Source organism: Lactuca virosa, chromosome 5 (assembly GCF_052849685.1).
Source record: "Lactuca virosa cultivar CGN04683 chromosome 5, Lactuca_virosa_CGN04683_v6, whole genome shotgun sequence".
NCBI classification, from domain to species: domain Eukaryota; kingdom Viridiplantae; phylum Streptophyta; class Magnoliopsida; order Asterales; family Asteraceae; genus Lactuca; species Lactuca virosa.
Window position 1 is genome coordinate 49,060,116 of NC_136430.1, and position 12,977 is coordinate 49,073,092.

The window sequence follows — 12,977 nt, forward strand, 5'->3', positions numbered from 1 at the left end:
CTCGGGTTGAGTACATACCAATAATAGTTATGGGCTTAGACATCTAATCCAACAGTCTCCCACTTGGATAAGTCTAAAATTATTATTCAAGTATGACTCCAAGATCCCGACTAGCAATCGTAGCTCTTAAAGCCGCTGCCGAACTCTGACCTAGTCAAATGACGTGTCCATTAGATAAGGGATCATATATTCCTCCGTTCTCGATATCATATGGACTGAGACATGGATTATAATCATTCTCTCTGTCGATTTGTTGTTTCCCGATTTCCGATTTATAACGACTGACTAATTGAACAAATCAAATCAGTCAAGGATTGGCCAAGCACTTAGGGGTGTCGCCACTAAATCATCGAGGGGCCCACACATATCTCTTTTATCCCTCAAAGGGTAAAAGGAATGGATAAAGTTCGACCCAAATGTTCGCTCGTACTTACTCATCAAATTACACACAACGATATGTTTTATAACAACCAAGTTACTGGTTGCGTTTACATATGTCTATGTGCAACCGACGTGCAACTACAATTCACACGTCTCCGTTTGAAGAATATAAGATATTATCGTCTCATGATCACTCGTGATAAAATCCATGAAGTGATTTAAATGAGCGTGGGTTTAATCCAATACTCGAATCTCATTCCAGGAGCTCATGAATGTTGCAACAACTTTTGCTATGTCTAAACACTTTTGACATCTACAAGCCCAATTCATGACAGTCTTGATTCATACATACTTCCAAAATATGATTGACTGCAGAGAGTTTGAACAACCTAGTTATTCGGGAAGTCAAAACATGCAATGTGAAACACAAGAACAATCGAATCCAATATGGTCTCAGAACTTATGAATATAAATAAAACACCTTTTATTTAGTTACCATATTGATTACACATTATTCATTGCATAATGTTTCAAATAATCAACTTAATACTTGAATTAAAACAATAGTCATGCCATGCTCCAAGCATGCACACTATGTTTATCTATGATCATTACTTTGTGAAATAGACCAATTGAACACGATTCCAATGATGCTCATTTCACAATCCTAAATCCTTACCGGAAATGTAAGAATACAAGATTCTTTGCCATTTACTGAAATCTGTTAGATTCTAAACTTATATGCATTGATCATCTTGTAATGACTATGCACAAAAGTCACAAAGACTTGGCAACAGACATTACAAAGGTATTCCAATGGAGAGCAATTCCATGGAAACGAAGTCTCAAATTCAAAGTACATTCCTTTGAACATCCTTCTTGCTTTAGGTTTTCTAATCTTACACATATTTAATGAATACCTTCCTATGGAAACATTTCCACATTCCCATTTTTATATCACTTCTGAACAAGAGTTGCCTCCTTCTAGAATATGTCAATATGGTCCTTCAAAAATTAACACTTATACTTCCAATTGTCCATGAGCAACCAATCTTTGGAAAACCTCAGATTGTCGTTGACAATTGCTTAATCATTTTAGTCATATCCATTTCAAGTACCTTTTCCCCCCTTAATGCCCTAGGCATTTGGAAAAATTTAGAACAGATGAATATTATAGCACATGTAATCGATCCTATATCCGAAGCATATGGGACACGATTCATGATGTCTCACATAAAGACATGATACTAGACCATTCTTTTGCTATAATATTTCTATTTCTATTTGCCATGTTCTCATAATTCAGATTATGAAAAGGGATGCCGTAATCATAATCGAATTTTAGAACGCAAATAATGTAATTATGACTAAATTTGATTAAAAACTCACAATCTAAGTTTTTAGAATTGGAATGAAGTATAATTTCCTCTCCCTTAATTATAGCAAACAACTTTTCAACCCCCGCAACTTCACGAATTGAAACCCTTTTGTTTTCTATAATTAACATTGCTAACTTGCAATACTAAACATAATAATCATGTGCCCACTAACATGATAATTATTATCATAACACTTATTCTCCCACTAGCTCTGACATGTATCTAGAAATTAGCTGGACTTCTAGAAATCAATACTTTATTGACTTTCTTACCAAAGTTCAGACTTCTGATACAAGATGCTTTTGATAAGACTTTATCAAAATCATACACATTTTCTTAGATAGCTCACATGTGTGTCTAAACAATTTTAGAACTATGAAAAGGGATGCCATAATCATAGTCTCAATTGTTTAGACCTTTTTCATTTCTCATAACTCCATGTTAGTGTGCCGGTTAACCACACACGCTCCACTAACGACTTTGAGAATGAAAATATCACAATTGCTATCTACTTAAAATCTATTTAGCGAAAGCGTTTCCTCACCATCATTTTCATGAATCGGAGAGAAACCTAATGATACTTATATTTTATGGTGTATGTGTTCCTATCCATGTGAATTTGTCAAAACCATAATCACAAGACAAGGTTAGTGACAAATTCAAACTCATATGGACCGAACTTGTTCAATCTTAATTTTCTTGCCACTTGGCAGCACAAGGGCCTACCATGTCTTCCAAGTTGTTGTGCAAGCAACCGAGAACTCATAGAACTCACATGCGTAGTCAACTTTAACTGGAATGGGCACATAAATAGGAATATGTCAACACGATAGGTTACAAATCTCAAGTTGTGGGCTAGTGATTAACAATACTCTTGATTAGTTCTTGAAACTATCTCAAGATCTTCTAAGACTCCCACTGACCTCTTGACCTATAATATTTTATTTGTCAAGAACCATTCCTTGACAAAAAAAATATTCAAGAGTTAGTGCAGATTCTTATCAAGTTAAACACTTCACACAATTGACCTTAGTTGGTCTTTGTTTTATCCAAAACATCACAACTTACCAATTTCAAATGTACAAAAGTAAGAAAACATTTTACTCTACATTTGACAAGTGTTATAAACCTTCTTAAGATTATGTCACTCAAGTTACAATCTTGGAGTATGACTCTAAGAATTGTTTTTGGAACGAAGTATGACTCATCTTCTTGATTTAACCATTTCAACAATTCATGATTCCTCTTCTTAGCCATAGGAATGCACTAAGATGTCCTTAGAGGATCAATTGTGATATTGTTTCTTAATCATTAAGATGATCATAAAACATGATACTAAATTACTCTCCCATCTTTTCAGATTTGAGAAACTTTTATCTTTCTGCCTAGTTTGATTCTTCTCATTCCTTCTGCCATACATTGAAACTTTTCCAATGTTTCAGAATCATATTTAAACTTGTAAGTATAACCATATTTACTAAACTTTAGTAAATCATGACGAATAGTCTTATCGATCTTTGTGGTGGACTTGACTAGTGCACAAGAATGTGTACTCGATCCCTTAGTCCTTCACTTGACTCACATATACATGCGAACAAGGAATTAGTCTTAATTTTCCAAAGATGAAGATTCTCATTCATAATACAATACAACTTGCATGATTCCAACTTCCTGTCCAATTGAAACTTAGGTGATGAGAATCTTTCCTTATTTGGTAAATTTAGACACTACCACAAATGAAAGAATCAAATTCATATTTCCAATATTGCTAGAAACATACAAACATCAATTTTTCATAAATGCCATTGCAAGGAGATATAAAACAAAACAAAACAAAATTTTATTTATTTATAAAATGCGGAAAAACTTTTCCTTACAATGCACTTACAAGTGAAAACTATGCTATTACACATTTCCTAGCAATCTATCATAACTCCTAAGTAGTAGCTCAAAAATCCGGTCTTCGAACCATGCGATTGAAATCCATCTTCGCGATCAGATTCATCATACTCTTCTTTTAAGCTTCCTTCCCTTTGTTTGATCCTACAAAACATCAAAATGCAACCTAGTCACATCATGTATTAAGAATCAACAATTAGAAACTTAACAAAGTTAGATAGTATACTTACCTGAAGCAGAGTCAAAAATTTTGTCTCTACTTTCTTTTAGATCTTTCAGGTAGTCAGGACAGTTTCACTTCCAATTCCCCTTATCTTGACAGTAAAAACATACAGACTCTTTGGGAATGGTACACGGGACTATCACAGACTTAGCCTTTCTCTCTACCATTTGGTCAACCGGGTTGACCATGGCCAATCCCTTTCCATTGGGAAGAGAAAACTTTTCCGGATTTCCAATGTTACCATTTTCAATGTCCCTGGAAGTTTGAGAAGTAGATATTCCACCCAAATTTACTTTTCCAGTGCGCCAAAACATTTCTGATTCAGCAGCAACAAGAAAATAAGTAAGATCAATAAGGGTCATGTCGTGGTCTATCACATAGTAGTCCTTAATGAACTCACTATACGACTTAGGAAGTGACTGAAGAACCCAGTCAACAACCAACTTCCTTGAGACTTCGACACCCAACACTCTCAGCCTGTCGATATGTGACTTCATCTCCAAGACGTGAGAACACACATGCCTTCCATCTTCATGTTTCGTTGCAAGTAAGGAGTGACCTTGAAATTTTCAAGTCTTTGAGCTTGTGGGTCAGGGAGAATAATTAGAGGAGGTGGAGGAAGAGAAGTATGATTTCCACGATCCAATCGTGGGACATCATCTTCATTAGGAAAGCTTCTTCCAAGGGATTTGGGAAAACCATAGTTGTTTGAACCAGACATCTACAATGGGAGAAATTCAAGTTAGTTGATTTAAGTCCTTAATAGAACACCCAATATGAAATATTAAGGCTAGGATATAACTTGGAAGAGGGATGCCGTAATGCAAGCTACAAAATATTTGAAGGTTGGCGAATGACGATTCACCAATTTCCACCATGAAAAACGAAATAGGTATTGGGTTTTACTTGGATTGAAAATCCTAGATCTTTTGAGATTCAATGAACTTTTCAATGGCATGTTTAAATCTCGATTGTGCCCTCTCAAGTTTGTAACTCGGATGCCGAGGATCACAAACAAGGTGTGAATAACCATGAAAATTAACTTGGTACCCTTAACTTTATAACCTAATCGATGTGCCGGTTAACCACACGCGCTCCACCGATCTATGATAAACATTAAGTTACCCTTTGCCACACTTACTAGTCCATGTTAGTGTGCAGGTTAACCACACACGCTCCACTAACGACTTGGTAAGGTACAAAGTGTAATTTCATGGGTTAGCACCAAATTCACATTTTTCAAAGTAACTAAGATTGAGAATTAATAATTGTTTAGTTACTTAGTATTTATCATTATACTTTTAATGAGATTTATATTCCTTGTCCCACCCGTTCGGCTAACGACCCTCCACCAGTCATGGAAGTGGTGGGTGAGAGTGGACACCCATTAAACTGCCATTTTATAGGCAGTAACCTTATACCCCCCTTATAGACCGGCTTCGTGAATGAGGCCTACTAACGGTAAGACTGACTTACTCTTATATATATATATAAATATTAAACCTATAATATTATAATAGTATAAGGTTTGAATTTTAACTTTTAAAAATTCTAAGGGTTTAACTTGGAATTACAGTATTCATGGGGGGAAACTTTAGAAATTCCAAAACTTGAGGGAAAGTTTTGAACAATTCAAAAACTTTTGGAATCCATAACATATGAGTTTAATATAGGTTTTAAAGACTTTAATGAAGAGGCTCTTGAAAATCCATAACTTGAGGACAAGTTATGGATGTCATAAAACAATTTATGGGAAAAGACTCTTCAAGTTTCTATAAACTATGGCTTTAATAACTCTTTTAAAGAAAAACTTTTGGTTTTCCATAACTTGAGGACAAGTTATGGAATCCATTAAAGGCCATTTAGATCATCTAATAAACAAACAAACATGTCAAGAAAAACAATGATTTAGATTAAACTCATATGAACAAGACAATTCAAATCAAACAATTTTCATGTATTTAGCTTAACCATCAAACTAATACAAAACATGAAACTTTTGACAATTATCTTTTGAATTGGATTAGAATGATCATTACAACATCAAAAAAAAGGTTTATAAGTTCAAAACCAGCTTAGGGTAATGATTCTAGTCCAATTCCAGCCTTAAAAGTCGAAAATATGCACTCAGGGCCTCCTACTCGCCTAGTGTATGAACCTACTCGACGAGTAGGATGATTTTAGTCTTGGACTCAGCGAGTCCCCCAGTGGACTCGGCGAGTCCACAGTCCAGAAGCCCAGAAATTTGATTTTTACAGCATTGCATCAAGTATAATCGAAAACCAAGCCTAGGCTCTGATACCACTGATGGGTTTTGAGCATTCTAACACTCCTATGATGTACATGCAACCCTAGAAACCTAGGATCTATGTTTTCTCTATTATACATGCAAATATGATTTTTCCAAGGTTCTCATCCTAACTAGCATACCATGGGGTACTTGTAATATAAAACTTAGTAGGATTACATACCTTTTTCTTGTGGTTGATTCCTTGGAGCTTCAAGAGCCTGACACCAATAATATGGATGCCTCAAGTGGAATCACAAATCACCAAAACAACTTGGAAAACTTGAGAGCATATAACTCACTTGTAGAAATCGGCCCACCTTATGTTCTCACACACACTAGTCCCATTTCATGTGCTAAAGACCTCTTTATATATTATGGTGGATTAGGGTTACATCCATGTAAACCCTAATACCCATGACCTTTCATTTCCATAGGATCCATGGGTTAAAAACCCCATGGACTATCCATGCAAGCTTAGCCCATCCTAAATGAACATTGACCCATTCTATATATATAAGAGTCCATATTTAACTAGTCTCTTTTGATCACCAAATTAATTCTTGATCAATACTAATTAAATATTATGATTTCATATTAATATATTATAACTTATAATATATTAATAAATCATAAATATACTATTCTCAAAAGATTATCCATACAAATTGTTTCTGTGAAGTGTGTCACACCCCAAAACCGGAACGACGGAAACGTTCGGAGGCGGAGGACGTCATGTACAGTATCACAACAATGCATAATAGTAAACAAGCAACAACATCATCCATTGCATTAATAGTATTATTTTAATACAAGCGTGTTCTGAAGTTTATAAGACACCAAAAAGGAATAATCAAAATAAGAGATGAGTCTTGAACGTGCTCCATCTTCTCAAAACCTGGTCATCGGTACCTGACTACTGGTGACCTGAGAATACAAGTTATTTTGAAAGCGTAGATCAACATTAAAGCTGGTGAGTTCATAAGTATTTTAGTATTGTTTGTATAAGTTTGAAGAATGTACTGGTAAATGTTTGATGTAAAAGTTTGTAAGTATTTGATGTAAATGTTTGTAAACTTCCTAGAAAATCCTATATTTTCTACTAAAGTAGTCTTCTACCAAGAATCAACTGTTCTCTATGTTTGTTCTTTTGTAAAAGTGTGAGTTTTCCCAAAGTATGACTATCATTACCAAAATATAGTTTCTCATTACCGTTTATGTGAGAAGATCACAATGTGAATGAATTGGGAAAAATAAAGATGTACTGTAGTTTTATCTAGGTAACTACTAATGTACTAACTAAATTTAACTTGTTAGTTAATTAAGGTAAAATGTGATATGATTGTAACCATACTTCATCGACCAGTATAACACGACGTTCGAGACGTCGAAATGATATGACATTCGTCACCCATAGACCTGCAGGTCCCACTGTAGCTAGCAACAAGGTGTAGGAGGGTCAGTCCCGTATAGATCTATACACAAATTCATGCTCTCCCTCCAGGAGACTCTGGGTTCAAAACGTGACACAACAGTATTTTGCCGAGCCATGAAGTAGTATCTCACATTAATGTTATAGTATTCTTGTATTTGTATAGTATGTACTAGTGTAGTGTATGTTCTCTCTGTCTAATATGTAGTATGTTCTCTAGTGTATAGTGGGTAGTGAGTATTGATTCTCGTTATAGTATGAATTGTTTCTCTTTATAGTGAGTATTGTCTCTCGTTATAGTATTCTCTATCTGTTTCTCTTTATAGTGAGTATTGTCTCTCGTTATAGTATTCTCTTTATACCAGACGGCGGAAACGTCCGGGGGCTCGCGTGACTTAAATTGAATACCATCACAATGAATATACATGAATCATAACATAAACATCACCATGCATCAATACATTACAACTGATATTGTTTACATCCAGTACATTTATTTAATTATTACACATTCATAACACAAATTGTTTCAGAGTTTTCAAAACAAAACATTCTAACATACTTGGTATTACTCTTCCGCTTACCTGTTACCTGAGAATACAAGTTATTTTGGAAAACGTCAACATATGAAATGTTGGTGAGTTCATAAGCAAAGTTGTGAATAAAATGATTTGTGTAGTTTGTAAAACCCAGAAAATCCGATATTTTCTGAAAAGACAATAGTTTATCAAAGTGTGAAGATCCATAAGTTGATGCATGAATGATTTCAAAACATATATAAAAAAAGGGTGTTTTGTATTATAGTTATAGAAATTCCGAGCGAGTAGTATTAATTTCCCCGGAAAACCCGATGTTTTCCGATGTCGAAAGATGTACGTGATTACAAATTGTTATACTGCCACCACGAATGGCTTTTGATTACTCATCCTTGAATACTCGGATGGTGTTGGATAAACCTAGTGAGTCGTTGTAACGATGTCCGGTGAAGACAAGTTATAACAGCCAACTACGAACGTCCCATAGAGGTGTCGTCCGTTGATACTCACTTAATCCAAACCACCTTGATTACTGTTGAATGACGTCCTAATTTCCGTCTACTTTGATTACTCATAAGCCTTAGCGAACGAAGAGAAGAGGAGTACAAAGTCCTGCTACTATCGTAAGTACCTTAGGCTGTCGGGGATGCGAAAGACACGTTGGCCCAACTCGCATTTGATTAGTTTGACCTTACTAGCAATACTAATGGACCACTAGGGCCCAATAGCACATAAAAGCCATTGAAAGTCCTTTTATATGGAATTGGGCCATAAGGGGCCCAATAACATATAAGCGTTATCCCTTTGGGCCCAAAGATCATGTTAATGGACTTGCAAGGTCCAACAAGCATGATTTGAAACTTTCAAGCCTAAAGTTTGAATATTTACTCGTCTTAGGTATCGCATATCTGTTGGAGGGTTTGATTGAACGGTTATTGTTTTTGTATCGATTCGAGACCGATCGATTCGTTTATAACGATATTTGGAGTTAAACGTGTATTCATCTTTCGATTTTTCGTAAGTCGTGGATTTGTATTTTGACTTAATGAAATAGTTTGCTTAAGAAAAATGGTGGTTTGACCTTTTCAACACCTTTCTTTTATGAAAATAACGGTTTTAGTCCTTTATATAAAAGAAAAGACATTTTTAGCCTTTAAAACATTTTCTTGACACTTTTGTATCCTAAATTTGTTGAAATGATGGTTTTAACTCAAAACTTATTTTGTTAACAGTTCAGCCCCTTTCAGAATAGTATTTTCCGGTTAAAACCCAACTATTTGCCATTTTTACAGTTTTGGCCCAAAATCCAAAAACTTTACATTTTTGATCCTTTTCGGAAATGAATGGCATTTTTGACCCCTGAAATAGTTTTGTTACACTTTTTATCCCCTGTTTTAAAGAAATTTTCATTTCAGCCCCTTAACTTGTCATTTTTCGCAATTTTGGGCTTATTGGGCCTAAAAATTCAAAATTAGCCCATTAAGCTAAAACTTTACATTTCAAGTCCTTTGAAAATTATAATATACATAAAAACACTTATTGAAACTGTTTTGACTCTTTGGCCTTTAAGAAACCGTGGATTGGCAATCTTTTACCCAAATTTTGTATATTTGACCATTTAAGCCCAAAAATGGGTTTTATGTTGGAATATGTTTATCATAATCTTATAAGTTATTATTCTTGACTTGTTTTTTTGTAAAATAACTTAGATCATGTTTGTTTCCTTTCTCATGTCATAGATCTCGAGTTATCATCCCTTTTTGGTTACTTGTTCATCACAAAAACACATAAAATCGTACATACATGCATACAATCACACATAGCATACACATACACATAGATCTACACATTTTCTTGTATTCTCCCCCATAAAACATATAAAAACCAAAAAGAGAGGGGTATGAAGCTCACCTTGTGTTGTGGGTTCGGTTTTTGAAGAGAGAAATGAAGAAAGTTTCGATCCTAGCAAGTCTTCTTGGAAGATTTTTGACTTAGATGTGTTCTTAGATGATGAATTTGTGGAATAATCTCATTGAAAGGCCTCCTAAATCTCGAAAATTTGATGAAGGATGAAGAGAGTTTCTTTGAGAGAGTTTGAGTGAAATGTGTGTGTGTGTTTGTGTTGTTTCGGCCGAGAGAAAAAGAGAGAGGAAAAAGAGAGAGAATTGAAAGGATGTTGCATGGGAACATGAGATGAATGCATGGAAGACCTATGGGTAAATGTGAGGTGGCAATACTAAAGTCAACTCTTTCTCTTTTGGGTTGTTGGGCCGAGAAAGGAGAGGGGAAAGGAAGAAAATTGGGCTTTTTGCCCTTAGGCCCATCTTATGATTTACTTAGATGATTTTTGGCCCAAATATATCAAGGAATGATTTTTATGGCTCATTTGGGTTAACCTAGTTTATTTTAGGCTTATATGGCCCAAAATATTAAGTTTCATGTATATGGGTCCAATTAGGGCCCATTTGAGAGTTCTATGTTCAAGATAGTTAAATTGGAAGCTTATTGGTTCATTAGGCCCAATAAGGAAATCCTAGTCCAAAATGGACTTAAACCGTGACTTCAAGGGTTTCCAATTCTTTTTTGACCATTTGTAGTGCTTGAATGAGGTATTTGATGAAGTTTTGTTGTTATTGAATAAGCATCATACATGCTTTTACATTGTTGGTTCGTAATTGATATAATTGTTGTAGTTACAAAGCATCAAAATTCCTAGTTGTGACAATATAGATATGCTTTTGACAAAATATAAGTTTAAAAGAGTTTGATAAAGAGTTTTGCATATATTAAAGAGTTTGTAAAACTATTTGAAGCAATTTTTTGAAAACACAGTTTGAAGTATAAGAATTCTATCTGTTTGATAGTTATTAATCACATGTGATTGATATAATAACTATTATGTTTGAACTTGTATTCACCCCATAAAAGCATTTAAAATTATTTAAAAGGTAAGTTATGGGGGTATGAACTCACCTGCAGTGAGTTATACGAATGAAAGATCGATTTGAAGGATGCTAAGTGTCAAGTGAATCCTTGAGCACAACGGATCCTAATAAGCATATAATGACACATATATGTATATAATTAGTGTTTAAACAACTAATCATGTAAGGAACACACCTTAGGAACTAGGAAACACTTATATGGAAGTGTTATAATCACAAGGGATTGCATCTAAGGAGTGTATGGCCAAACATTGGAGTTTACGGCCATGGGGTTTACGGCCTTAGAATTTACGGCCCTATGAGTTTACGACCGTAAACTCAAGAAGTTTTGTGCCAAAAAGTGTTGTCAAGGCCTTGCACACATCAAGGAAGTGTTCTAGACTCAATGCTTAGCTTAAGGGAGTTTATGGCCAACAAATGCACCTTTAACAAGGGTTTACAACCAAGGGAGATGCTCTTGAACGTAAACTCCTATTTTTCTTGGGAAAATGATGTTTTCAAGGTGCAAATCGAGGGTTCCTACTAGATAACATGTATAGGAAGAAGGTACTTACAATATGGAAGCAAATAGAGTTGATTTCGGCCCAAAACACTAGTGTGTGTTCTTGGTGTTCTTGGTGTTCTTAGTGATCTTGAAGATCAAACCCAAAAAGATGAAGTTAGTGGATGAAATCAAAGGTTGATACTAGATAATGAGATGTATCAACTAAACAAAGGATGAAACACTTACATTTTTGAGGAATAAAATGAAGATCCTTATGATACTTGAGAGAGAATTCGAGTTTTTGAGGTTGAAATGGTGAATAATGAGGAAGAAAGGGTGGAATATCATGTTTAAGGCCCGAGTTTATGGCCACCTTGAGTTTACGGCCGTAAACTCATGGGGTGTGGCCGTAAACTCCACATGATGAAGTTTATGGCATACTTGGTACACAATGGACTCAAGCAGTCACTTCTTAATACCCGATCCTTGGATGTACTATGATTAAAACACTCAAATAGACCCTAAATAATGCTAGAAGATAGCAAAATGAGTCCAACCTTGATTGATTTGGATAACTATTCAAGATAGAAATTTAGGGTTGTCACAAAGTGAAACACAAATAGACCATGCTACTCTCGGGTCGAGTACATACCAATAATAGTTATGGGCTTAGACAACTAATCCAACACTTGTAACACTCTAAATTTTCAAATAAAATTTTCAATTTTAAAACCACACAAAACACATTTTTCACAATTCTCAAACCCAAATTTATAAGTTGTTCAAAACACACGATAACAAAAGGTTTGACAATATCCCCAAATCCTCAAAACATAATCTCAAGCTGGTGTGTACAATCAAGCCGGTGCCTTCCCACGATCCTGAGAGGTACCTGAAACACATGTCACACAACACTGTAAGCACGAAGCTTAGTGAGTCCCCCAAAATACCACACACAAATAATTAGCCTCCCATGGCTATATCTCAATAAGGACCCTCCCGTCATGTGTCTCAGTGAAGACCCTCCGGTCTCACAGCTTGGGTTGGACCCTCCAGTCCGGTATATCAGTGAAGACCCTCCGGTCTCACGAATCGGTTTGGACCCTCCAGTCCTAACTCAATAAGGCACAGAATAATATACATCATAAATCACAAAGACAAAATGCATGATATCAAATAACTCAGAATACGCACATAAGACCCTCCGGTCAGTAACTCAAATAAGACCTTTCGGCCAATAACTCAAATAAGACCCTCCGGTCACACAACATTAGCACTCAGGTAAGTATAGTGAGAAGAATCAACTCGTAAGTAAGCAAGTAGGTCTCGTACTCAATGATCGGTCTAATCTCCGCCTACATGTCATAATCATCTCTAATTAACAATTTATAACAACAACTCCAACGATGCT